The 26,774-nt window shown below is 40.7% G+C and overlaps 2 protein-coding genes across 2 annotated transcripts in view; one reads left to right on the top strand and one right to left on the bottom strand.

The window, feature by feature from the left end:
- Nucleotides 1-26,774, bottom strand: part of LOC138736876 (A-kinase anchor protein 7) — a 145,510-nt gene that overhangs the window by 27,545 nt on the left and 91,191 nt on the right. The gene's annotated exons all lie outside the window — the stretch shown is intronic.
- The window catches only part of LOC138736875 (protein 4.1-like), a 297,080-nt gene continuing 284,589 nt past the window's right edge, over nt 14,284-26,774 (top strand). The window contains exon 1 of the mRNA XM_069887003.1: nt 14,284-14,420. The gene's annotated coding sequence lies outside the window, so the exon portion shown is untranslated. The remainder of the gene's footprint in view (nt 14,421-26,774) is intronic.

The following is a 26,774-nucleotide window of genomic DNA, read 5'->3' as shown; positions in this document are numbered from 1 at the left end:
CTTGTTCCTGTAACCTGCAGAGGAGTGCTGCTGTGTCGTCCAGTTGCTTGTCTGGAGTCAGTGTGAATTCCCTGGGATCCACCAATGAGGTTCCAAAGACGAGTTCTGCAGAAGAGGTGTTGAGGTCCTCCTTGGGTGCAGTTCAGATCCCCAACAGTGCCCATGGTAGCTTGTCCACCCAGTTAGGTCCTTGTAGTCGGGCCATGAGTGCGGACTTGAGGTGTCTATGGAAGTGCTCCACCAGCCCATGCGATTGTGGGTGATAGGCTGTAATGTGGTGTAGCTGAGCGCCCCACAGACTTGCAAGGTCGGACCAGAGGCTGGAGGTGAATTGGGCCCCTCTGTCCGATGTGATGTGGGATGGTATGTCAAACTGTGCTACCCAGGAGGAGGTGAGGACTCTAGCACAGGAGGTCGCGGAGGTGTCTACTATCAGGACTGCTTCTGGCCACCTGGTGAAGCGGTTGACCATTGTGAACAAGTAGTGAAAACCTTGGGATACTGGTAGGGGTCCCACAATGTCCACGTGGATGTGGTTAAACCTTCGCTCGTGGGCTTGAAGTGCTGCGGTGGGGTCTTGGTGTGTCACTGCTCCTTGGCTGTCTTCGCCCACCCACGGCCTTGTTTTTGGAGACCATGTCGCACATACTTGCAGGCCACCAGCTAGACTGTAATCCTGATGGATGGGTGAGCTAGCCCGTGGATGGAATCGAAAACCTGTCGTCTCCAAGCCGTGGGGATGACAGTTCTGATCTGTCCAGTGGCCACATCGCACAGGACGGTGGTGTTACCTGTGCCAACCAGGATGTCCTGGAATTGCAGTCCCGAAATGTCTGTCCTGTACTGGGGCATCTCCTCATTGTCTTGTTGCGCCTTTGCCAGTGCCACGAAATCCACTCCCTTTGATATTGTGTGGATGGTCTGACTGGACAGTGTGTCTGCCACCATGTTGTCTTTGCCCGAGACGTGTTGCACATCCATGGTGTACTCGGAGATATATGACAGATGACGCTGTTGGAGAGCTGACCAGGGGTCCGAGATTTTGGCCAAGGTGAAGGTCTGGGGTTTGTGGCCAGTGAAGGCCATAAAAGTCCTGCCCTCGAGGAAGTATCAGAAGTGGTGGATGGCTAGGTACAGCGCCAGTAACTCAGTCAAAAGCGCTGTACTTCAGTTCTGGAGGTCACAGATGAAGAAAGCCAGTGGCTGCCAGCTCTCTCCGATCTGCTGCTCTAGCAATCCGCTGATCACCATTCCTGAGGAGTCCACCATCAGGGCTATTGGAGCATCCGCCCTGGGGTGTGCCAAAAGAGCGGAGCCTGCCAGTGCTTCCTTGGCCTTTATGAAGGCCTCCACCAAATCTGTGTCCCAGGTTACATCCTTGGCTTTGTCCACCTTGCAGGTAGGTAAGGGCCGCACGATTCTGGCTGCTAAGTGGATGAATCTGTGATAAAAGTTGATCATCCCCAAAAACTCCCACAGTCCAATGGTCATTCTTGGCCTAGAAAAATTTCGGATTGCCTCCACCTTGCTGGGTAGTGGTGTGGCCCTTTCCTTGGTTATCCTATGGTCCAGTAAGTCAATGGTCTCCAACCCAAACTGGCATTTGGCTGGGTTGATCATCAGTCCAAACTCATTCAGCCAGATATAGAGGTTGTTGAGGTGCACCAAGTGTTCTTGCTGGTCTTTGCTCGCCACCAGAATGTCATCCAGATAGACGAAGGTTCCATCAAGATCTCGGCCCTCCATGTCTATCAGCCGCTGGAAGGTTTGCGCAGTATTCTTCAGCCCGAATGCATGTGTAGGAATTCAAACAAGCCGAACGGGGTGATGATGGTTGTCTTGGAGATGTCATCAGGGTGAACGGGGATCTGATGATATTCTCGCACGAGGTCCACTTTAGAGAAAATCATAGTCCCATGCAGGTTGGCCGCAAAGTCCAGTATGTGCAGCATGGGGTAGCAGTCCAGAGTAGTGGCCTCATTAAGGCAGCGGTAGTCGCCGCATGGCCCCAGTGGCTTTGGGCTCTATACGTAGGGGAGAAGCCCATGGGCTGTCTGACCGCTGTACTATGCCCAGTTCTTACAGCTTTTTGAATTCCTCCTTAGCTAGTTGGAGCTTCTCCAGGGGCAGTTGTCTGGCTCTTGTGTGGAGGATCAGGATGTAATATCAAACTCCATGGCTAAGTATCTCCAAGGTGAACTGGGGATTAAGCACTGTCGGGAACTTCGCGAGGATCTTGGCATACTTATCTGTGGAATGCTGCACCGAGTCCAGGTGGAGGGCTTGAAATCTGGAATCCTTGAGACGAAAGGACTGGAATCTCTTTGCATGGACGAGTCTCCGGCCCTTCAGGTCCACCAGCAGCCTGTGGGCATGCAGGAAGCCTGCCTCGCGAAGCAGTTATTCCACTACTGCCAACGTGAACACTCACAAGAAGAGGCTGCCTTCCAACTGCAGTTAAACCCTGTGTGTGCCTTAGGTACCGATTGTGCAGCTGTTGTTGGCAGCTCTCAACGTGGGGTCCATTTGCTCGTTTCTGGTTTCCTGCCCTGACGGGGGCAGGACACTAACCTCCGCTCCTGTATCCATGAGGAACCGCTGCACTGATTGATGGTCCTTCACGTACAGGAGGTTGTTTTGTTGGCCAGCCATTGTGGTCATCAGCGACGGCTGGCCCCAGCGTTTCCTTGAAACATGCATGGTGGTCGGCATCAGTGGGCTCCGGAACCCCAACATAGGTGGTAGAAGCACCACTGGTTGTTGGGCTCACCTCCCTTGTGGGGTTGCTGCGCCTTCTGCAGTTCGACCTGGGTCTAGCTGCGGGGTTTGACAACGAACCTCATGGATGCTGAGCACTCCCTTTTTTGCTTCCACAAGATGTCCGCTTGTGCTGTGATTCTCTGGGGGGTTACTGAAGTCGGCATCTGCCAGGAACAGTTAGACGCCTTCAGGTAATTTCTCTAAGAATGCCTGCTTAAACATTATGCAGGGTGCATGCTTCCCAGTGAGGGCCAGCATATTGTTCGTCAGGGTTGATGGGTGCCTGACTCCAGCCCATTTAAGAGGAGAAAACGCGTCCCTTTCTCTCTCACTGTGAGAACCCAAAAGTCTCACTAAGTAGCTTTTTGAAGGTGGTGGAGGTGCCTTCTGACGGAGGCCCCTAGATGAAATTGGCCACCTAGCTCACCATGTCCTCATTTAGGGCACTCACCACATGGTAGTACCAGGTGGACTCCACTGTGATCTGCCAGATCTGAAACTGTGCCTCAGCCTGGTCGAACCAGTCGTGGGGCCAATTCGTCCAGAAGAACAGCAGCTTCAGAGTGACTGTGTGGTATGCTGCCGGCTCACTCATCATTGGGTTTAGATGCCATGTAAACCGTTGGGGTCACCACTTGTAGCCACACGCTACTCGAAGAAAGACACACACGGGTGTAGCGAGGTATAGCTCTCTGGTTATTTGGGGCTGAGGTCCAGCTTTTATACTGTTGGCACTCCTGCCATTTTCCCCATCAACTGACATCACCGCCTGTCTAACAATAGTGGGTTCCCACACGCGGGCCCCCTTCTTGTATTTCAATGCTTTATTCCCTGCGCGCTATCCTTAAGCTGTTGGCTATGCAGTGGTGGCCAACGCCAAGTTGGGGATGCTGGCCCCTATGCTGCCTTAGTTGTACAATTGCCAATTCGCTAGCTGGGGCCACGGTCTGCTGGCTCCTGGTCGCGCTCACTGCCCGGAGCACTGGCCCGATTGCCGCCGCAGTGTACAGCTACAAGTCAACCAATTTAATGCGCTAGCTTATTCAGGAAAAATACATTCCAGGGGCAAATGTGGCTCAATATCCTAATTTGTAATGGTGAAGCAATAGAGCTATTGTCAGAGTATTTCAAGGTATGCCAGAATAAATTTAAATTTTAAATTTAGACATATAGCACGGAAACAGGCCATTTTGGCCCACGAGTCTGTGCCGCCCAATTTATAGCCAATTAACCCCTAATACTTTTCGAATGGTCAGAGGAAACTGGAGCCCCCATGGAAAACCCACACAGACACAGGGAAAATGTAGGAACTCCTTACAGACAGCATGGGATTCAAACTCAGGTCTGGTCCCAATTACTGGCGCCATAAATGCGTTGCACTAATTGCTATGCCAACCGTCCGGCCCCATATAAAAAAATCAAAATCACAATTGACAAAAGGTTTATTATTCACTGCATTTTTTTGTGATTTATAAACTAAATAGGATGCAAGAAATGTTCTGACATCTAGTGCCATCTCATGGTAGGTCAACAGTTGCAAGCATTTACAGGTCAGAGTGTATGGCAAGATGGAGGACATCTGTGTTGCCAACTTGTGAGCAGCAAACAAATAATCTTATAATATGACTCACAAGGGAACAAGGAATATGACTAGGGGTACTTTTTAAAGAAAAGATAGCTACTGGAAACAGCATAACGCAACAAAAGATACTCCAAATGGTGATGAGTGGCTAATCAGACAACTTTTATATTAAGGAATGGAACAGAAAATTGATGGTTAATGATAAATTAAAACCTTAAATGAAAGTCTAAAATTTCAGCTCTGATAGAAATGCTGGCCAACATGATATCACAGCTAGCAGAGCTGCTACCTCATGATACAGGCCCCAGATACAATCCTGACCTGTGGTTCTATGTGCAATTGTATGTTCGTCCTGTGATGAACAGCTGCTCTAGTTTCCACCCACATTCCAAATGCAAGGTTAATTTATGAGTGTAATTTGCCCCAACTTGTATGGGAGTTGAGGAGAATGTTGGGATAATAAAAACATGATTAACATAGGATTAGTGTAAATTAGTGGTTATGGCTGACATATCATCGGCTGCCTGATGGGACTGATATTGTGCTGTACAGGTATATCTGGATCCATGAGATCAGGACTTCTGCCTGGCCACTGGTCTCAGTATATAGTGTACATTAAATCAAGTGAACTGATCATTTTAGCTTCACAGGTCAAGGACACGAGTCCTACCAACAATTGGTGAGTCATGTCAATGAAGCCTGGACTATTTCTGTGCAGAGATGTTGGAAGAAACATCTGAGGTCAGCATTTAGAATGGACTTTTCTCAAACCATATCTATGAAGTAGTCATCTCATGAAATGCTGCTGAATAGGAACAAGCCAAAATTTTTCAAAGCATAATATAAATATTACTCTTACCAAAAATGAGAAGAGAGGCAAACTAATCATAAAAATGATAAAGAACCAGGATCACATGAGAGGAATGAGCTCAGGTAGTAAATGGCAATTCACAAATCCTCTGACTCTTTTGAAGAAACAAATGATGCCTTTTGCAAATCTGGACGAACTTCATGACTCCATGTGTTAAAATATGACGGCTGCACAGCGCTTAAGGATGCATTGTATATTTTGGGCAGTAGACTCAGCTGTACATTTACAGTGACTTTGTAGTGATGTGGTGAACATGTGCTTTTCAACTAACCCTGGTCAAAATCATGCCATTGTTATCTGTTCAATTACAGTGAACAGGCCACTAGGGAGGCTTTAGATTAAACATGGCTCAACATCCAAGGTATCTAGTGGTAGGTCAGAAAGATGAAATATGGAACATATTTCAACAAAATGAACCAGAAAGAATTATTGCCAAGAAACAGGTAACATTTAACATCAACAGATAATGGTCATTTGAGAAAAGAGATGTAAAGTTACTACTTATTCTGGCGTTGGCTTTTCATTACAAATAAGATCAAAGAGCTTACAGAATTATCCATTGGCTTCGCTGAATGCCTTGATCATCTTTATCTTCATCTGTATGAACTGGCTTATTATTGCAAACATTTTTGTGTCAAGGGACTATTCTATTCTGATCTGAGCACATCCTCTTCTTTAGTGGTCAGATGTGATACAGATCTCTCCAAAAGCAACACCAGGGATCAAAGGGTAGGGAAAGTTAACTCCAATTGAATTCTTTTCCAGAACAAACATTCAGAGCTTGCCGCATTTATTAAAAAGATTACCATCAGATAAAACTTTTTGAAGACATCCTCCATCCAGGTACTGACATTGTCTTGGCTACATTATTATCAGTCTGTGATTGTAAGGACTTCCATGTTATGAAAGCTATACCAAGAGATAACAACTACTGGGCACGTTGTTAGTTGCACCAGTTTAGATTTGTGATGAAAATCCAACCTACTCAGGAATAGCATGAGAACAATGCTACCAGCCATCTCAGAGAGTAGATTATTGGAAATACAAACTATTCTTCCTCCTACCTTGTCTGCCCCAGAGGCATTTTGCAAATTTGGAGTAGTTTGTGCTTTTTGTTTAAAACTAAGTGTATCAACCATGCAAGCTTATTTCTTGCCAGCAGAAGAAAGGAGAAAAAGGGGGAAGGGGATAAAGGAGGGAACAGACCAAGAAGACAGACAACTTGAAGCCAAATAATTGGACTGCAATTTCTCTAGGTAAAATCCTACTTCTTCATACTGTGACAGTTCCCAGTTTAACTCTCTTCCAATGATGGAGTACCTGGCCAAGTATTAAAGATCTATGCTGACCAACATACCAAGGTATTTATGAATATCTTCAATATATCTCACTCTAGCAGGGCATGGTACCCACCTGATTCAACAGGCATCCCTCATACCAATGCCCCAGAAGAGTGCAATAAATTGCCTTAATGTCTATGGACCAGTAACACTTACATCAACACTGATGAAGTGTTTTGAAAGGCTGGCGATGAAACATATCAGTTCCTATCTGAGCAGTGACATGGATCCATTGTGTACAGCAGATTTCATCTCACTGGCTCTACACAAAGCCCTGGAACAGTTGGACAGCAAAGATGCATAAATCAGGATGCTCTTTATCGACAACAGTTTGGCATTTAACACCATCATCCCGTCAAAAATGATCAACAAACTCCAGGACCTGGGACTTTACACCCCACTGTGTAATTGAATCATGGATTTCCTCATCTCCAGTCCACAATCAGTGAAGACTAGTAAGAACTTCACAATCTTCATCAGTACTGGGGCACCACTGGGCTGCCCTCTTAGACCCCTGATCTACTCATTTTACACCTACGACTGTGTAGCTCGGTTCGACAATAACACCATCTACAAATTTGCCGACAATACCTCAGTATTGAGTTGTATAAAGGAAGGAGATGAATCAGCATACAGGAGGGAGATTGAAAACTTGGCTGAATGGTGCACCAACAAAAACCTTGGACTCATTGTCACCAAAATTAAGGAGCTGATTGTTGACTTCAGGAAAAGTGGTGTACATCCAGTGATCATTGGGGGATCAGAGGTGGAGAGGGTGAGCAAATGTAGGTTCTTGGAAGTCACTATCTTAGAAGATCTTTCCTGGACCTAACACACCAATGGCTTCATGAAGAAGAAAGCACAGCAGCTCCTCTACTTCCACAGGAGTTTGCAGAGGTTTGGTATGACACCAGAAACCCCGGCAAATTTCTACAAATGTGTGGTGGAAAGCGTGCTATCCGACTGCATCACACTCTAGTATGGGAGTGTAAAGCTCTCCAAAAGCTAGTGGACACAGTACAGAACATCACAGACTCTCTCCACTATTAAGTATCAGAGGACAGCAGCAATCATCAAAGACCCACACCAGCCAGCACACACTCTGTTCTCACTGCTGCCATCAGGAAAGAGCCACAAGGCTCATACCACCAAGTTTAGGAACAGTTGCGACCCCACCACCATCAGACTCTTCAATGACAAACTCAGAGATTCCTTTCAGGACTCTCTCTTGTGCATGTTATTGATTTTGTCTCTCTGTATTGCAGTCAGTTTGTTTACATTCATTATTTGTTTCCAGTTCTTTTATTTGTTACATGTTTATGCTGTGTACAGTTTATTTTTTGCACTACCTGTTAGTGGTAATTCTGCCTCACCAGCAGGAAAAATAAATTTTAGGGTTGTATGTGATGTCATGTATGTACTCGGACAATAAATCTTAACCATAATTTCACTACAAAGCAATGTTAAATTAACATTCCAAATGATATTTTTGGCAAACAACCAAGAAGGCAACAACTAATTCCCCCAATGCATTCCCTTAATACTTGTCCATGTGACTTTACTTGTGCTCAAATGAAGCATATCAGTGGCTGAAGGACTGTGAAAGGCTTCTACGTCATAAAAGCAACAGAGAACCTTTTTTCATGCAGTTGAGTCTACAAAGCCATTTAGGAAGGAATCCTGAGACAATGTTAAACTGGACCTAAAGATGGCAGGCAACAGCAATGAAGCCAGCAGATACAAGTGGTATGATTGCAAATGCTCTTAGAACAACTGTCATTGCCATTGGAGCCATCTTCAAAAGCCTTATAAGGCGTTGGAATTTTTGCTGGTATCCATGTCTGTCTCAAAGCCCCATTTGAAAGTTAGAATCAGAATGAGAGCAAAGTAGGGTTGCATGGCAGATTGCTAGCTCCCATTGCAGTATACAGATTTTTGCATGTGCTGTAATACAAGCTCAAAATTGGGATTTAGATGGATCTGGGCACTGTGCTAACAATACTGTCTATAGACGTGTAACAGTCAAAATCTGTGTACCAATTTTTAGGGTAAAATTTAGGGGGTGGACTATGGACTATTACACGTACACTACTTTTGATTATGGTAATTACCTGCGTCGTTCAAGGTGTCGGGAGTTCTGATGGCTGGCAGGCGGCTGGGACTGCGAGTTAAGTCCATGTGCAGGGTGTTGGGAGCTCAGTTGGATAGGTGGCCGGGCCCAAGGCACCAGTCCTTGGTTGGGCTCTCAGGAGCTCGGATGGGCAGGCAGCTGGGCCAAAAATTGGGGGGGGGGGGGGGGGGGTTTACTTTTACATGTGATATATGGAAAATACCAGATTTTTGGGCCAAAAATATGGAGTTGACTTCCACATGGTATTGACTATTACATGCATATATACAGTTTTCCCAGTGCTTCCCTGACATTTCAAGTATATTCTGGCAAAATTAAAATAAATCAGCCTTAGTCATAGCAGCATTGCAACTTGTCTAATTACCTTTCAAATAGGATCAAAAAATTTGTAAAAAAAAAAAAATCACCTTTGTATCTGTCTCACCTTCTGGAGGAAGGAAACTAGACATGGTTTCCATCTATCCAACTCCAGAGCAGCACGGGTGGTGTAACAGTTAGCGCACTGCCTTTACAGCGCCAGCAATCGGGACCTGGGTTCAAATCCTGCGCTGTAAGGAGTTTGTACATTATTCCTTTGTCTGCATGGGTTTTCCCAGGGGCTCCGGTTTTCTCCACCATTCAAAATGTACCAGGTGTGTCGGTTAATTCGGCAGCACAGATTTGTGGGCCAAAATGGCCTGTTATCACGCTGATTGTCTAAATTAAAAAAAAATAAACTCAGGGGCAGTAGCTCCATAAATGCTATTCATCATCATCTTTCTCTTAATTATCTTTGTTTATGGAAAAAAAAAAGATTTCTACACACATGCACATGATTTTCCAGTGTTTATATTTTGTCTGTGTTCTTGAAGGTTTCTGTTGCTTTTATCCAATAGTACTTGTATCTGTAATCTGGGTTTGTAGTTTGTATCTTCTTTTTTCATTATTTTATATAACAGTATGTTGGTAAGTTTAAACTGTGGAACAAACCACTTTGTTACATAATATTTTCTTGAGAAATTAAATAAATCTAGTTAAACTCTTTAGCTCATTCCAATATATTAACATTTTGTTGTTGACTGCCTTTCTTAAAGCCTTTATGCACCTCCACATTATTGTAGCTTCAAATGACTTTTCTCTTCCAACTCATTCTTTGCTATCACTCAGCTGCTCATTATCACTTCCGCCCCTTGTCACTTTCTCCATTAGTTATAGACTTTGTACTACTACTCCCTCAGTCTACAAGCACCACCATTACCCCATTCTACTCAAATATTCTCCCTGTACTCTTTTGGCATCTGGATCACACTTCCATTATTCTAATTATTGATGCTAAAATAATTTCTCCATTGTTGTTATGCTCCAAAGATTGACCATAAGAACTTTGGGTGTAAGAACACCTGATTCTTCACTCTTATACATTTCCTTACAAGATATCTTTAAAGTTCAAATTTCAGAACCCTATGCCGTTCAGTATAATAATAAAGTGAAAAAGTGCTGGCATTCAGGTTTCGTTGCCAATTTGAAGTTCAGTTCAGTGGTTTCTCCAAAGGAAACTAAAATCTAAAAAATTGTAAACCTAAGAAATCTGAAAATGTTCTTATTAATGAGCAATTTTATTTAGACCATTCACCATAGACAAGTCACCTCGACCGAGATATTTCTTATTTACATATGTGCATTAAACCAAAAGCAACAATGTCTAATATTTGCATAAATTACAGGAATTCTGATATTATTTACAATAAACAAATGAAGCACGCTATATTTGCATACTTAAACAGGCAAATGGGCTGGAAAGAAAACAAGTGTGACATTGGCAAGCTTAACATGTTCAGCCTTATCAAAACATTTTGTCACTTGCTGAATCAACACAATCCTCCAACTTGCCAAAGCTTGATATAATTTTTAGTCCTGATGTGCATAAAATCACTACGCATTTGGACTGAAAAGAGCAAAGTTGCCTTTTCATGTTACAGAGAATATATTTGATAAATGGCTCTTAGTTTTATGCCATTGTGTAAAATGGTAGCTATCAAAACCTATGTACTACAAATCTGTCCTGACCCCACTCTCTTTCCCCTCCCCCCCCCCCCCCACAACTCATTTCACCCTCAGAATGTCTCCTGTAAGGATTCTACTCCTTTCTCTCAATTCTTTCATCTCTGCTTCCAGGATGCACCTTTCATTCTAGGACATCATCCAAAATATTATTCTCTCTAATCTCCAGCACCTACAAAGGGTTCCTGTCACCAGACACATCTTCTCCTCCCCTCTCCGCAACATCCTCGTCCACATCCCATCTCAGCAAATCCCCCCTCAGTACCTACCCCTGTGACTGCAAAAAATGGTATACTTGGACTTGCATCTCCTCCCTTCCTACTGGTCGGGACTTTAAACAGTCCTTTGCAACTCCTCACTTCCAAGGGTCATTTACTGCATCCGATGCTCCCTATGCAGCCTCCTCTACATCGGAGATACTGGGCGCAGACTGGGAGATTGTTTTGTTAAGCACCTTTGCTCTGGCCACTGCAACAGCAAGGACCTCCCATTTTAATTCTGGACAGCATTGCCAAACTGACTTACCTGTCCATAATCTCATATACTGCCAAACTGAGGCCATCCACAAATTGAAGGAACAATGGCTTATGTTCTATCTTGGCATTCTCCAACCAGATGTCATCACTATTGACTTCTCCAATTTCCAGTAATCCTCTTCCTCTGATCTCCCTTTCCCTCCCTTTTCCTGTTAGAACCCTCTTCCCCTATCATTTCTCACATTCTTTCCCTTCTGCCCTCCTATCTGTATTGACTTATTACCACTTACCTGTTAGTCTGTGCTTCTCCCCTTTCCCAACTCCTCTCCTCTAAATTAAAAAAAATTCAGGCATCTATTTTTCCAGATTCCTGTTGAAGGGGCCAGGACCAAAATTATGATTGACTTTTACTGCCCATGGATGCTGTGTGACCTGCTGACTCTCACCTGCACTTTTGTGTATTGCTATACAACACAAATCTTGTATGGTGCATAAGAAGCAAAAAATGCAGAAGCAAATTAAGAAAATAATCGAATAAAACAACAAAGTGAACTTTTCAATCCATCAGGTTGTGGGAATTTAAAAAAAAATGTTATAGTCTGAGGTCCCCCTCCAGTTCATGTTCAAACCATCCAACTTGTACAGTTCACCCCTTCCCCAGAAAAGGTTCCAATGATCCAAGAACTTGAAAACCTGCCCCCTCTTCTCAGCCATTCATTTGTCTGTACCATCTTCCTGTTCCAACCTTTCCTAGCTCGTGGCACCAGAAGTAATCCAGATATTACCACCTTGGACGTCCTGCTCTTCAGGCTACTTCATAACTCCTTAAACTTACTTTGCAGGATCTCTTCCCACTCCTGCCTATGCCAATGGACCTCTGGCTATTCACCCTCCCCTTTTCTTTTTTGAATATTTTATTTAGCATTTTTTAAACCACAACATTATTTAATGCTTTCAAAATTTATAGATGTGATATACAAAATTCCCCCCCTCCCCAAACCCCAAAGAAAATAAAGGAAAAGAAGAAGAAGAAGAGAGAAAAGCTGGTGAATGTCAAAAGAATGAACTATTTAACATAAAGTTTTTAATAATGTAAATAATACTGGAGGTTACCAAGAGATGGGATTTTCAGAGAGTCTGTTAAACATTCATACCCACATTTTGCAAATTCACCTTCCCCTTTAAGAATATTCTATAACCGTTGAAAGACATCCTGGACCTGAGCACCCAGGAGGTAACATTTTATCCTGGTGTCTATTTTGCTCCTGCAGAATTTCCTATTGACTACCCTATGGCTATCGCTCTACGCAATTTCACCATTCCCTACTGAGGCTCAGAGGCAACCACAGTGCTATTGATCTTGTTGCTGCCTTGTCCAGACAGGTCATTCCTAAGCAGTATCCAAAGGGGTACAGTTGTTGCTGAGGGGAATAGCCACAGGATGACCCTGTACTGACTTCTTTCTTCCATTACCTCTTTCAGTGTTCACCCATCTACCAGCTGGATTCTGCACTCTAGGTGTAACCACCTGCCCAAAAGTCTCATCTTGAACTAGCTCAGTCTCCCATATAATCCTTAGTTCGTCCAACTCCAGCTCCTTAATACAGCTCTTCAGAAGCTGGAGTTGGCAATTCTTCCTGCAGGTGTAGTCATTAGGGAAACCACCAGATTCCATAAATTGCCAGATCCTACAAGAGGAGCATTCCACAGCCACATGTGCCATCACTCCTGCATAGTACTACAGGCAACCAAGACCAAATTAGCAATAACAAAAGGACAATGGTCTCAGTCTCTCCTCCGGTAAGCCTCTTGAGACAAAGACTTTAACTTCCCACTCTGACTCTTGCGCCTATGCTAACAATGGCCGCTCCAAAGGTGGCTGCTCTGTTAAACCCCACCTCTCTTTTATCATTTGAGCAACCAAAAAAAAGTAAAACCCCACAAAAGGAGAAAGAACTCACCACATTTGGTGCTGCTCCACCTGCCTTCCCTTCTATCGATGTCACAACCATCCATTATGTCCTTGTTTCCAATCTCTACTGTACTAACCCATCCTTAATATTTTATTCTCAAATTCCTACCACTCATATCTATGCTCCCACCTTCAATTAATGCAACCTGTGTGGTGCCTGTCTGAACTCTCTGTCAGCACTCGCAAGGATTAACAATCCCTTTACTCTTACAAGTAAGCCTTCACCTGAAGTTTGTCTAGTGTACAAGTGACTTTGTCATTAGTGCCCTACATTGCACCACTTAGCATTGGTTTAAAGTGTAATTTTGCATTTGGAATTAGTTCTTTGAATTCTGGCTGGTGAAATTCTGTCACTATGAAAATTTAGTGAAACTTAATTTCCAGAGACAAAAGAATATTGTTCTCCCCCACCTGTGCCACATTTCTTTCTTCTAGAGAAGCTTAAGTTAAATTGGAAAAAAAAATTGTTTCAGAAGATGACCTGTGCTACAGTTTATTCAAGCTCTTTGCTGAAGTTTTCCATCCAAATGCACACAATTCATACTCTTGTCAATCCAGACCATTGGAAAGACTAAAAATTAAACACATTCTAAATAGCCCCCACTACAAATCCATGTATCACTGTGTTCACATCCTTGAAATTACTTCATGCAATCCCTCAGGTTTGAGAATGATTTGCTTCCACTCTGGTTTTGTGGAATAAACTCAACTGAAGTGGGTGAACAGTGGGCTCTTCCACAGACAGGGGTGAAGGTATCTGAAGAGCAGAGTTGGGTAGGTTGTGAGGTGATGATGGGGTTCTAGTTTTTTTTTCCTCCAGAGGATGCACCTGTTTTGTAAATTAGCCATTTTGTGCATTAGTACAGTTATGTCAATGTCAAAGCATCTGAATTGCTGAGCTATAATTCAGATCTATCACAATCAGGTGACCCAGGCAATTGGAGCCAGATTTGAAAAGCTCAAACTCAGCAGGAAGAAGCTGATTGGGCAATTGAGGTCAGATGACCCAGACAATTGGAGCCAGATTTGAAAAGCTCAGACTCAGCAGGAAGAGGCTGATTGGGCAATTGAGGTCAGGTGATCCAAGCATCAGAAAAGGTGAGGGACTGCAGCAGAACAGAATGTTTTTGATAGAGTGGTCTGAGTTGGGGCAGTAAGGCTTTGACTCAAGGGGCTTCAGTGAATATGGGCTGATGCAGGAGTTGAAGTAAGTAAGGGCCACCCTATTTAAGGAGCAGAAAGATACAGGTAAGGACAGTTTTATATTTAACTCTTTTTCCCTCTAGTCATAAGCAGTGGAAATGGAAGTGAAGGTAAGGGACTGCTCCTCTTGCAGAATGTGGGTCATCAGGGAAGTCAGCAGTATCCCTGTTGACTTTATTTGTGAGCAATGCATCCAGCAGCAGCTCCTGACAAACTGAGATAAGGAATGGAGTTGGGTGAACTCTGGATTATTTGGGAGGTTGTGGGGGTGTTATCACACTTGAGAGGTAAGAGGAGGGTAGATGGGTGATAGTCAAGAGAGGGAAAGGAAACAGGCAGGCAATACAGGGCACCCCTATAGTTGTTCCCCTCAATAACAAGTATACCATTTTGGATACTGTTAGGGGGAATGTAACAGGAACAGGGCACAGTGATTAGGTCCTTGGCAGAGTCTGGTCTTGTAGCTAAAAAGGGACAGGAGAAGAGGGGGGTGGGGGTTCTGTACTTAAAGGAACAGATAAAAATTCTGTTGAAGAGATTGAGAATCCTGGATTGCATGTGGCCTCCCTAGTGTCAGGGTCCAAGGTACTTCAGATTGTGTTCATGCATTCTTGAGAGGGAGAGCAACCAGATGTCGGGAACCATAATGTGGGTAGGAAAGGAGATGAGGTCCTGCAAGGAGAGTTCAGAGAGCTAGGCATTAAGTTGTAGGTCAGGACTTTCAGGGTTGTGATCTCATAATTACTAATTGTGCCATGTGTTAATGAGGTTAGAAATAGGAGGATAATGCAGCTTAACATGTGGCTAAAGACATGGTGCAGGAGGGAGGGCTTCAGGTTTCTAGATCATTGGGCTCTTTTCCAGGGAAGGTGAGACCTGTTCTGATGGGATGGATTGCATCTGAACTGAGGGGGACTAATATCCTTGGAAGTGGTTTTGGTTGTGCTGCTCTGGGGAGGTTTAAACTAGATTCGCAGGGGGAATGGGAACCACAGTACTAGTGTAGATAGGGGAGTGGAGGAGGGAAAGGATGATGTGAATGTTGCATATAATAGAAATCAAAGGGTTGTAGGTAGTGGAAATTTTCTCAGGTGCATCTATTTCAATGCAAGAAATACTGTAGGAAAGGCAGACAAGCTGCAGGCTCATGTAGAAATTGGAGGGATTCTGGCAGAAATAATTTTAGCCTCTCAATTGCAATTTGAGTAATCCAAGTGAAATAGCAGAAGGCATTTTAAACTTTTTGAGTTCTCACCTCAGCTACTCAGCTCAGGAAAGATTGCTCTGCAGTTCCTGCCAATTTCACTTCAGTCTTAGACTTTCTGAGCCCTTGGTACAAAGGTACTTCTCCAACTCGCGCATGATGTACAGGTCATGGTCAGAAACAAGAAAAAAATGCTTCCTGTCCTCCATGGCTTCCATCCTCCATTACCAAGAATAGCCCAGCACCACACAATACTCCCAACACTGCTATGACAAAATAGAATGTCTTTTAAGAGCGGATGCACTGAGTGTGGCAGGTACACTAAATATATTGGAAACAAGTGAAATTCTGTTCGGTAGAATAGTAATTGATCTAAAATGTTGACTAGTTTCTCTTTCCACAGAATTTGCTTGAATGGTTGAGATTTTCGAGCATATTTATTTTTGTTACACTACTTTATAAAATGGTTGGAACATTAGTTGTACAGTAAACCCCTGGTATCTGTTACTTGTGGGGATTGGTAGATGGCAGATAAGTTGCTCTTGCAATGCCTAACTTTTGCACCTGTATTAAGAATAAACAATTTCAAGGAAAACAATACTATACTGCCTTTGTACTGAACATTTACTTGCATGAATATATAAACCTTAAAGCATTTCATTTTATTTTCACCGTTCTTTGAAAACCATCACTGCATCTGCAGGTTCCTCCACCTCCTTGAAAGACAAACAATAACATTATAATTAACCCCCCCAAATGTTTACAGATAAAGCCTCTGACTGGGGTGACTCTTAATAAGTAGGAAAAAGGAGACACTTTGAGAGTCACCTCAATGGACAGCACTTCAAACAGCTGCAATGAGCAAAGGAAATATACTGGCTGAATATTTGCTCTTTTGTCTTCACTAAAAAAATTGTTACTTCAGAGAATATTTACTTTCACAATATTAAATTTGCACATTTTTACCTATTATTTTATTTTAATTTTAAAATTTATTTTCCTCAATTTTTGCTGGTTGCTTGAATTCTGGATACCAGGGGTTTTACTGTATTATGTTTAAGTGTGAAAAAATATTGACAGTACAAATTCATACCCATTATGATTCAGAACCAGGCTGTAAAGGCACAAAATATGCAGGTTTATCCTACAGGACTGGGAGATTGAATTATCCTCAGTTGATGTCTTATAACTTTGTACCAGTAGGTGGAGTCTGCAACCATTTTAAGTATGACCTTACAAAGTAGCAACACTTAATTCGATTTTCACTTTTGAGAATCACAGCTGAAATGAAGAGGTTAAAGGTGAAATAAGCAATATGGTCAGTAACATCCAGACGAGTTGTATACTAGAATATATTGCTGCATAGATCTCCTATTCCCAGGCACACCTCCCTGCCTTTGTTCAACATGATCTACATGGTAGGGTTAAGTTCACCCAGAATATTCTGAACTTCATGAGTGAAGTCTTAGGACCAAATTGCATAATCTCATGTTTGGTGAGAGTCTGACCAAAGTTAAATGAGAGAAGAAATTAAACGTCAATTTTTTCCCTGGATTATGTGCAGTTGGGCCCAGAAGATCATCTTGAAGTGCAGGCAATATATATCAGCATATAAGAATCCTATTGCAATGGAATCTAGAAATTAGATCTTTAAACCCAATTGGAAAACTAAATTAGATTGCAAATTCTATTCTATTCCAAACTTCATTGAATGTGAAGAAGTTAAAAATGTGTGGGACTGCAGCAGCATGCAATTTACCTGAGCAGAACATCTGATCCCCATTTGACTTCAAACCATAATGAATGCAAATACTATATTGCTTGCACCAATTCTTTTAACAGATCCTTGCATATCACAACTCTTATTTTCAATCTATAATTTTCAACCTCCTAAGTTACTGGAATGGCTCCATGGATACTGGGAGCCTTTAAACATGAAGCAATTCTCCTGCTTGCCCTAGTCAGTGAGTTAACAGAGCACCACATGACCGGGCAACATATTATGTTGCCCTATTGTTACCTGATATCTACACACAAATGCCAGAGCAGAAATCTATGGTTAGTGAAAAGAATTGGAAAATTCAGCTGATGCTTGGCCTCTCTAATTTGAAACTAAAAGTATATTAGCATAAATTCGGCTCTTTATTACAGCTGAGATTTTGAAAAGATCAGGAATCAAACTTGGGTTTCAATGGTTTATGGTTCATATGGCATTTCTTCCCAAACAATATAGGATTTAGGTTTCAGAGGTGAATGATCAGTTTCTCAGAACTGATGACAAATTCTGGACTAAAATATCCATGTCAGATTATTATCAAATCATATTATGTTTCCGATTTCAAACCTCTGCGCTTGTATCATGATCATTGCTTTAACCGATTAACACATGATCAGGAAAAATCCACTTGGTGTATTCACCTTTCAATTAAATTGTTACAACTGCATTATTGTTCTGATTGTCCAACTAGAAGAAAGATGTCATTAATGTGGAAAGGGTGTCTTCAGACTGTTCTGCAGATAACTATGTTTAGCTGGATTTTTCTGAAGAAATATTAGAGGTGGCTTTTTCACTCAACGAGTGGTGGCAGAATGGAATGAGCTTCCGAATGAGATAGTTGCGGCAGGGTCCCTTCTGTCATTAAGAAAAGGTTGGATGTGTACATGGAGGTGAGGGGGTTGGAGGGTTATTGGCAGAGAGCGGGAGGTTTGAGCTAGTGGAGCTGTTCTAGTGAACCGGTGCGGACTCGAAAGGCCAACATGGCCTGTTTTCGCTCCGTAAATGGTTATATGGTATAGAAAAGTTATACAAGGATATTGATAGGCCTAGAGTTATCAGCAAGACAGGATAGGTTGGGATGTACAGGTATGTCCGGCTTAACGTCCACGATACATTCTGTGAAATTGGATGTTATGTGATGTGGACGTTGTGCGAACACTATATTACAGTATATACTTGGCAAAGCTATATTGCTTTGAACTTTTTAAACATTTTATTTAAGAATTTAAAAAAACATTCATGTGTATATATAATAAAACTAAAAAATAAGTACAAATATGTGTGTATGCCCGTTTTGTGCACTCACCCCTCCCCTGAAGTATCAAAGAAAAAATTAGGAGAATCCCAAAAAGAAATATAAATCTCAGTACAAATAATGGAACTGAGAGTTACCAACAGGACAGGCTTTCAAATTTTCAACCAACATCCTGTAAATATGAGCTCCATATTTTCAAGAAAAAAAGATTTATTATGTAAATTACAAGTTATTTTCTCAAGTGCAATAGAAGAATGCAATTTAGCATGCTGTCTCTCCATCCCCAAGTCCAATTTGATTTCCAAGTAATGACTATGCACTTCCTAGAAACAGCTGAAGCCAATCTTTAAAATTCAATTTGATACAAAGTTGATCTTAATTTAGGACTAACCACTTTAATATTACCCAAAAAGAATAGCATTGGATCCTCTGGGAATTTTAACCCTAATATTTTCTCCAAATTTTTTTTAACTGCTAACCAAAAACACTTCCAAGTAGAAATCAAAAATTAACCAACTTCCTGATCATATCTAAAACATAAATCTGATAATGCTGGATTCAATTTTTAAAATACTTGAGTTGAGTATAATTGATGTATAAAATTACATTGAAACAGTCTATACCTAACATTAATAATTTTCATCATATTTTCCTTACATAATTGCATCCAATCATTTTCATCTATTTAAATCAACCTCCAATCTTAATCTTGATTTATGAATTCCTAATTTAGGAACTGCTTTTTGAAGTAATTTATACATCTCCAAAATAAACCTCTTTGTATCACCTTTGCATATCAATAACTCTAATTCATTCTGCCTAGATAGCATCAAATTATTGACCTAACTTATCAACCAAGAAAGCCTTAATTTGATAACAATAAAAAAAGGTATAATTTGGGACATTAATTTTTTTCATTCATTCGTTGAAAAGTGATAAATTTACCAACTTTAAAACAATTTTCTATTTTCTTAATCCCCATTCAACTCCAAATCCTCAAAAATTGGTTATCCATAGAAAAAGGAAGAAGTCTACTTTGATATAAAGCCATTTTTCAGAAATCAAACCCTTTCCACCTATTTTGTAATAATTTTATTCCATAATTCAATCAAATGTTTCAAAATAGGCATATCTCTAGTTCCTATTTACAATTTTGAATTACATTTATAAATAAAATTCTGCATAGAATCTTCTCCTATTTTACTCAATTCTGAGAAGTTATCTAAATGAAACATCCCATTAATTTAATTTGAGCTGCCTTATAATAATTAAAAATGGGGAGGTTGCAAACCTCCTAATTCAAATTTCCAAGTCAATTTTTCTAAACATTCTTGCCATCTTTCCTTTCCATAAAAGCTTCCTAATACTCGAATATAAACCCTTGAAAATGTTTTGAGGAATACAGCAAGGAATTGACTGAAAAAGATATTGAACCCTTGGAAAAATATTCATTTTTATACAATTTAGTCCACCTACTAAAGTTATAGGCAAGTTATTCCATCTATTTAAATCTTCCTTAATTTTATTAAGTAAAGGTAAGTAATTCAATTTGTATAAATTATTTAAATCATTATCAGTTTTAACCCCATAATATTTAATTCTATCATCTGACCACTTAAATTGAGCAAATTATCTACACTGAGTACAATCCCCTTTAAACAAGGGCATAATTTCACTTTTGTCCCAATTAATTTTATAATGCGATATTTCACCATATTCTTCCACTCTTGTACATAATTGATGCAAAGAATTTGTAGGATATGTCATATAAATCAAAATATGATCAGCAAATAAATTAATCTTGTGTTCCTCTTGACTGACTTTTATACCCTTAATACTAGAATCTTCTTTAACTCTGCTAAAGGTTCAATTGCTTAAAAAAAAAGCTGGAGATAAAGAACATTCTTGTCTACTTGATCTAGTCAGTGGAAAATCAGAAGAAATTTGTCCATTAGTTACAACTTTAGCAGAGGGATTTTTTTATAAAGTTTTAACCCAATTAATAAATGTAAATCCAAAATCAAATTTTTCTAACACCTTTTAAATAGATAAATTAATTCTAATCTATCAAAGGCCTTCTCAGCATCTAAAGTTACCGCCATTGCTAAATCACCCTTTCTTTAGAGATGTATGTAATAAACTAATCTAGCAACATTGTCAGCAGAATGGCATTTTTTAATAAAACCAGTTTGATCCATATGAATTAAATTTGTTCAATAACTAGCCATTCTATTTGCCAAAATCTTTGCTACAATTTTATAATCAGCATTTAATAAAGATATTGGTCTATAGGATTCAATTTTTAACAAATCTCTATCTTTCTTGGGTATCAGTTATAATTGCATTTGAAAAAGATTCCGATAGAGAATGGCTTTCTGTTGCCTGTTTCAACACCTCTATAAAAGGAGGTATTAATAAATCTTTAAATTTCTTATAAAATTCAGAAGGAAAGCCATCCTCCCCTGGTGACTTACCACTTTGCAAATAATTAAGCCATGTAAAATTATACATTATATAGTTTGAATTAATTTAATTTGAATTTCTCTCCTTGATGTTTTAGATGTTTAAAAAATGTTGGTAATTTTTTGCATTCAGTATGGTCACATGAAAAGGTAAAACAATTTTTGGAGAGAACTGTTATTTTAGATGTGACAGATTATGTTGTTTATATTATATATAGATATGTTTTTGAGAGATAAATTGGGGCAGGTTTTTTTTAGTGTAGGTCACATACAAACACCAGAACAGATCTCATTTAAAATACTGGAGCTCTGCTCAAGCCAGACAGGATGGCACCTGGGGGCCTTTGTAAAGACATTGCGGAGTGCCCAAAAGACATCCCTAATGGATTGTTATTTTGAAAAGCAACAGATGAAAGAAATTGGAGGAGTAGAGCTGTCTGGAGTGCAGCTTGCTATTCTAAGAGGGTCATGTAGTTTTGCAAGCAGGGAGGGAGAAAATTTTTTTTTGTGTGTGTGATCAGTTCTGCAGTTTTACAGTCAGCAGCAACAGCCGGGACGGGAACAGGACAAGCTGGCAAGCTTGTGGAAAGACCTCATTGTGAAGACTAGTCAAAGCTCTTGTGGTTCATACAAGAGGAGATGGCTGACTATGTAATGATAATTCTGGTTATCATCTAGAAAACCCTGATGGGGCAAGTTTCTTCGGCAAAACACTGATGTGGCTGATTAAAAGGGATCAGTTTGTGTCCAGGAACAAGTCTCTCTCTGAAAACTGACAAGAACCTTCCTGAGTGATAACCATTTAGCTTTCAAGCACCAAAGCCTGGTAACGTTTATAAATGTTAAATTCTGTGCACAGTATAAGATTTGCCTGTAACCTGTAAACTTGGAGGAATGAGAAGTGAGATTGGGCTGTGAATCAAATAACTTTTCTGAACTTGCATACACATTACACACACGTGTGCTTAGAATTAGAAGGGGGTTAAGTTAGGTTAGTTAATAGTGATAAGTTAGTGTGATTCTGTTTTCATTGTTTAAAGATAATTAAAAGCAACTTTTTAAAAAATAACCATTTGTCTTTGTGAATATCTATTGTGGCTGGGTTTTTGGATCCTCTGGCCTTGTAACATAGAGAAAAAAATTAAAAGTGAAAGTTAAATTAGATTCAAGAATATATATGATGAATATCTTAAGTTGGAATTTTGTAATGGCAATATCGAGAAAGTGTAGCTAAAATGTGGAAATTGGAAAATAATATTAAAATAGAAGAATGGTTTAATGAAATAAAATTTTTCCCATTAGGAAAAAAGTTACTTATGTGAGATAATTATGATAAATTTTGTCAAAATCTTGTCAACTGGAAGGTTCTCTGGACGGGTTGGTGGTTGCAGCGATGGCAATGGACAATGGGGCAGGGGTTGCGGCGGTCATCTGAGCTCCCAATATCCTGACAACTGACCCTCGTCCCAGCAGTTTTCCAACTGTAGCTCCTGACGCCCCGGCCGCCCACATACTAAAGCTCCTGGCGCCCCTTCAGAGGACCCTCACCCCAGCGGTCCCCACCCACTGGACCTTCTGATGCCCCGGCATCCCATCCATCCAAGCTCCTGACGCCCTGGACACCCGCCCATCTCGACCACTGACATCCTATCCTGGCTGTCCGCCTATCTGAACCCTTGACACACCCATCTGAATTCCTAACTATCAATCCTCGCCCCAACCTTCTGTCCATCTGAGCTCCCAATTTGGACGCGGTGTATGTGTGTGAAAGTAAGGATTTCCTAGGATTCCACTAATTACCGACATAGTATATTCAAGCTTGAGTTGCACACTGTTGCATTGGGTCATGTTTGGTGACAAAAATAAGCTTTGGTGTGCAGATGACATCCATGGAAACAATGTTTGGTTTTTGGAGGTTTTCAGTTTTCAGAATTTCAAAATCCTGTACTGGATTTGCTGTGTTTGGGAGCCATGATAGAAAGTACAGTACCTACATACAAAAGGCACGAGATACATGTGTTGCATGTAGGAAGTTGTTGCGTATGTCCGCTACGTCCCATTCACCGATTGGGATTTTCGAACTCTATTGTAACCTTGCGGGACCACAGGTGACGGACATAAATGCGGTTGAATGTTGCCTGAGCGGACATTAAAACGACGCATACCTGTAGTTGGTCCATTGTGAGTTTGCAAAAGAAACATAATTTCACATAACTGTTCTTAGCCACTGAAGCTTCAGCTTCACTTTTATGTTAATTCCTACTGTAACAAAGTTTCTCCAAGTTAACGCTCAGGAAATCATGGCCCTGTTCATTTAAAAGACCACTCCGTTATAATCATACCTTTCCAAAACTAACCAAAAGGTGCACCGCAGGTTTCAATCCAAATTTTATTTACCAAATATGAGGCACTCAAGTAAACTTTTAGACTTCACAAAAACAAAGTAACGATCCTGGTAGAATATATGAACTTTCTGGCTGCAAACTCCTGTCACAAAGCAACATAAATGTAGATGCAACTGCATCTACATTTCTCTTCACTCACAAGCAGGGACTCCTAGTATTCATACTTCGATTGATGAGTTGTGATCTTTTGTTCATATAGTTATTTTTACACATCAATCTAAAAGATATTTCACACAGGAAGCTTTATCGGCATGATGCAGAGATTGCATCAAAATGCACAAATTGACCCATTTGTCCATTCTGCGTGGAAACAAGGAGAAGCTGGAGGGACTCAGCAGATTCCACAGCATCCATGAAAAGAAATTGAGTCAGTTTCAGATTGGGACACTTTTTATGAGACCAAGACGGGAAGGGGAGGTGACAACTATGAAAAGGAGGGTGGAATGTCAAGTGAGGGGCCAAGACATAATAATGATATCTCTGGAAAAGGTGGTGTGGAGACCACTGTAGGTTGGGGAGGATTGAAATTGAGAGAAAATCCAGCATTAGATTGGGCAACAGGTAGAGATGGAAGCACTGGAACTGGATCAGGATGGGGATGTCCTGAAAGTGGAAAATTCACTATTCATGCCATTGTGTTTTAGGCTAAGTTGGTTGAATATGATTTGCTGTTTATTAAATTTATATTTGGCCTCACTCTGGCAATGGGAGGCCAAGGGAGACATGGGATTGGGAAAGGGTCTTGAAATGACTGGCAACTGGGAGTTCCAGCTGGTACTTGAGGACAGAGTACAAGTGCTTGATAAAGCAGTTGCATAATTGGTTTAAGAATCTATCAATTTCAAATTTTTGTCTCCCTTCTGTGACCAATATCTTGGTCAACTTAAGCCCAGCCTAGGGCTGAACTTTGAAACGTATAACTGTACCATAAAGGGCAATTGCTTCCATCTTGGTGACAATCCTTTCAACTTTCTTGTTGCTTCATCTCATGTTTCAGCATCATTCTGGCTCGAAATAAACACTTGGTCTTGTAATATCATTCATTCTCCAGTAAAACTATTCATTCCTACCAAGTTAATAACTCTTGAAATGTTTGTTATTTCCAATGTCTTAAATTTGAAATGCTCATATTTAAACGTCCAATAAACTTTAATGCTCCCTTTCATTATAATTCCGATCCAAGTTTTTAACTCAATACATCACCCAGAACTGGCTCATGGATTTCATGTCCATCTTCCTCTTCCTTGGCCTACCAGTAGCAACTGTAATTTAAACCACAGATACTCCATAACCTCCATAAGCTTCTTCATGCTTCCCTCTGAATCTCCTGTCTTAAGATCATTCTAAATCTAAACTGTGTGGCTTTATTTGTGTGAGGCATGGATTAGTCCACAAATTGGACTAACAAAAGTGTTTTTGTCACAGCAATGAATCCTGTCTGTTTATTTCCCCTCTGGTACATCATGGTTAAAGCAGCCTGCCAAATTTTGCTCACCATCTTTCTACAAGAGGACCACTGTGTAGCACAAAGAAACAACAGCAGTGGTACTAAGCTGTGTGCTGCCAAGTGAATTCATTGCCAACAATAGTGCAACTTCCTGCTTGATTCATAAGATGGTTGAAATTGAATAAGCCTAATTTGTGAGTCAAATGCCATGTTTTCAGCTCAGCTTCTTAAGAATGACTATACATTATTGTACAATGTATGCCTAATATTTTTTCCAATACATTTTGTCAACCATTATGATTTTTTTAAAAAGTTTTTGTTCCACCACTTGTGTGATGAATTAACAGTAAGCTAATTCACAGCTTCCATAAGTGAACTTTAAAAGCACCTGTTAATTAATTTTAAGAACTGACCTGAAAACATTTTCTCAGAAGACTTAATATATTTGGATCTGAAAATATCCTGGAGAATCCCATGCATTTTTTTGTTAAATTATTTGGACTTTAGTGCACGAATAACATTCTTATTCAGAGGTAAGAGAGCAATTACAGTTTTCACTCTTAAAACATTCAAATCTACTCTGCTTTTTCCAGTATTTGTGTCACAGACAAATGTTGTGTCATTAATTTGGGCATGTCTTTAAAATTCCTTTCAGCCCAATCCTGCTTGATTGGACTCGCCCATGAAGTAGTTGATTGCATGATTGAAGATGCTGGATATGCTTAATGGGAGGCAACATCTAAGGAAAGAGACACAGAATGAACCATGATTCATTCTGAAAGGTTCTGATGAAGGATATTTTACCTGAAAGGTCAACTTTGTTTCTCTTTCCACCTATACTACCTCACCTGCTAAATATTTCCAGCAATTCTCACTTTAATTCAGAATTCGAGCTTCTTTAGTTCTATTGATTTTTAATTTCTACTTGCATATTAAACTTCTTTTGCTCTAGGATGGAAATCCAAGTTATTAGATATGCAATATCAAATTAGCAGCAGAATTTCACAATAGAGAGACTACTATTGCCAACCGGAAAATCTTAGAAGTTCTGCAGATTAGAGGAATGGAAAAGGAAAGGTATGCAATAAATGTGGCAAGTTTAAATATATAGCTTGCATTATAAACTTGGCCAAAAAAAGTATAAAATTAAGAATCCATAATGAATATTTAGGAATAAAAGTGGGGCTGTCCCCAAAAACACCCCTGACTCCAAATCAATTAATACCATGGGTAACAAGATCCTGGATACCTGGTGTCGAAATGGAATCAGATGCATAGAGGACTGTTACGAGCAGGGCAACTAATGTAATTCGAACAACTTGGGCAGAAAAGTACAATTTATCAAATAAAACATTCCACTGCTACCTTCAGGTGAGATCTTTTGTACAGGGAAAAATTGGGTCCTACCAAAGTGCAGTGACAGAGTCCATGATTCAAAGGGGGAACACAAATCTATTTCAGCAATGTATTTTCTGCTCCAAGCGGAAGGTCCTAAATGAAGTTTTCAAAAATGAAGACAAATGGGAGTTGGACTTGAGGAATAACAATTGATGAGCAGTGGTGGCTTGACCTGCATTGGACCAACATGACTACAGTCATCGATGCGCAGAACAGGCTAGTGCAATACAATTTTTTTGCACCAGCTGTACCTGACGCTGCAAAAGATGAATAGATCTAAACCAGAATTATCAGATCAATGTTGGATGTGGCATTGAGACAGGAACCTTTGTGCACATGACCTGGACATGTACCAAGGTGAGGCCATTTTGGGTGGAACTAGGCGAAATCCTAGTGAAAATTATTGGAAAAGACTTCTCACAGGACCCAGGGCTGTTCCTGTTGGGTAACA

Source organism: Narcine bancroftii, chromosome 6 (genome assembly GCF_036971445.1).
Source record: "Narcine bancroftii isolate sNarBan1 chromosome 6, sNarBan1.hap1, whole genome shotgun sequence".
NCBI classification, from domain to species: domain Eukaryota; kingdom Metazoa; phylum Chordata; class Chondrichthyes; order Torpediniformes; family Narcinidae; genus Narcine; species Narcine bancroftii.
Note: the sequence above shows the minus strand (reverse complement) of the source record. Positions and strands in the feature narration are given on the sequence as shown.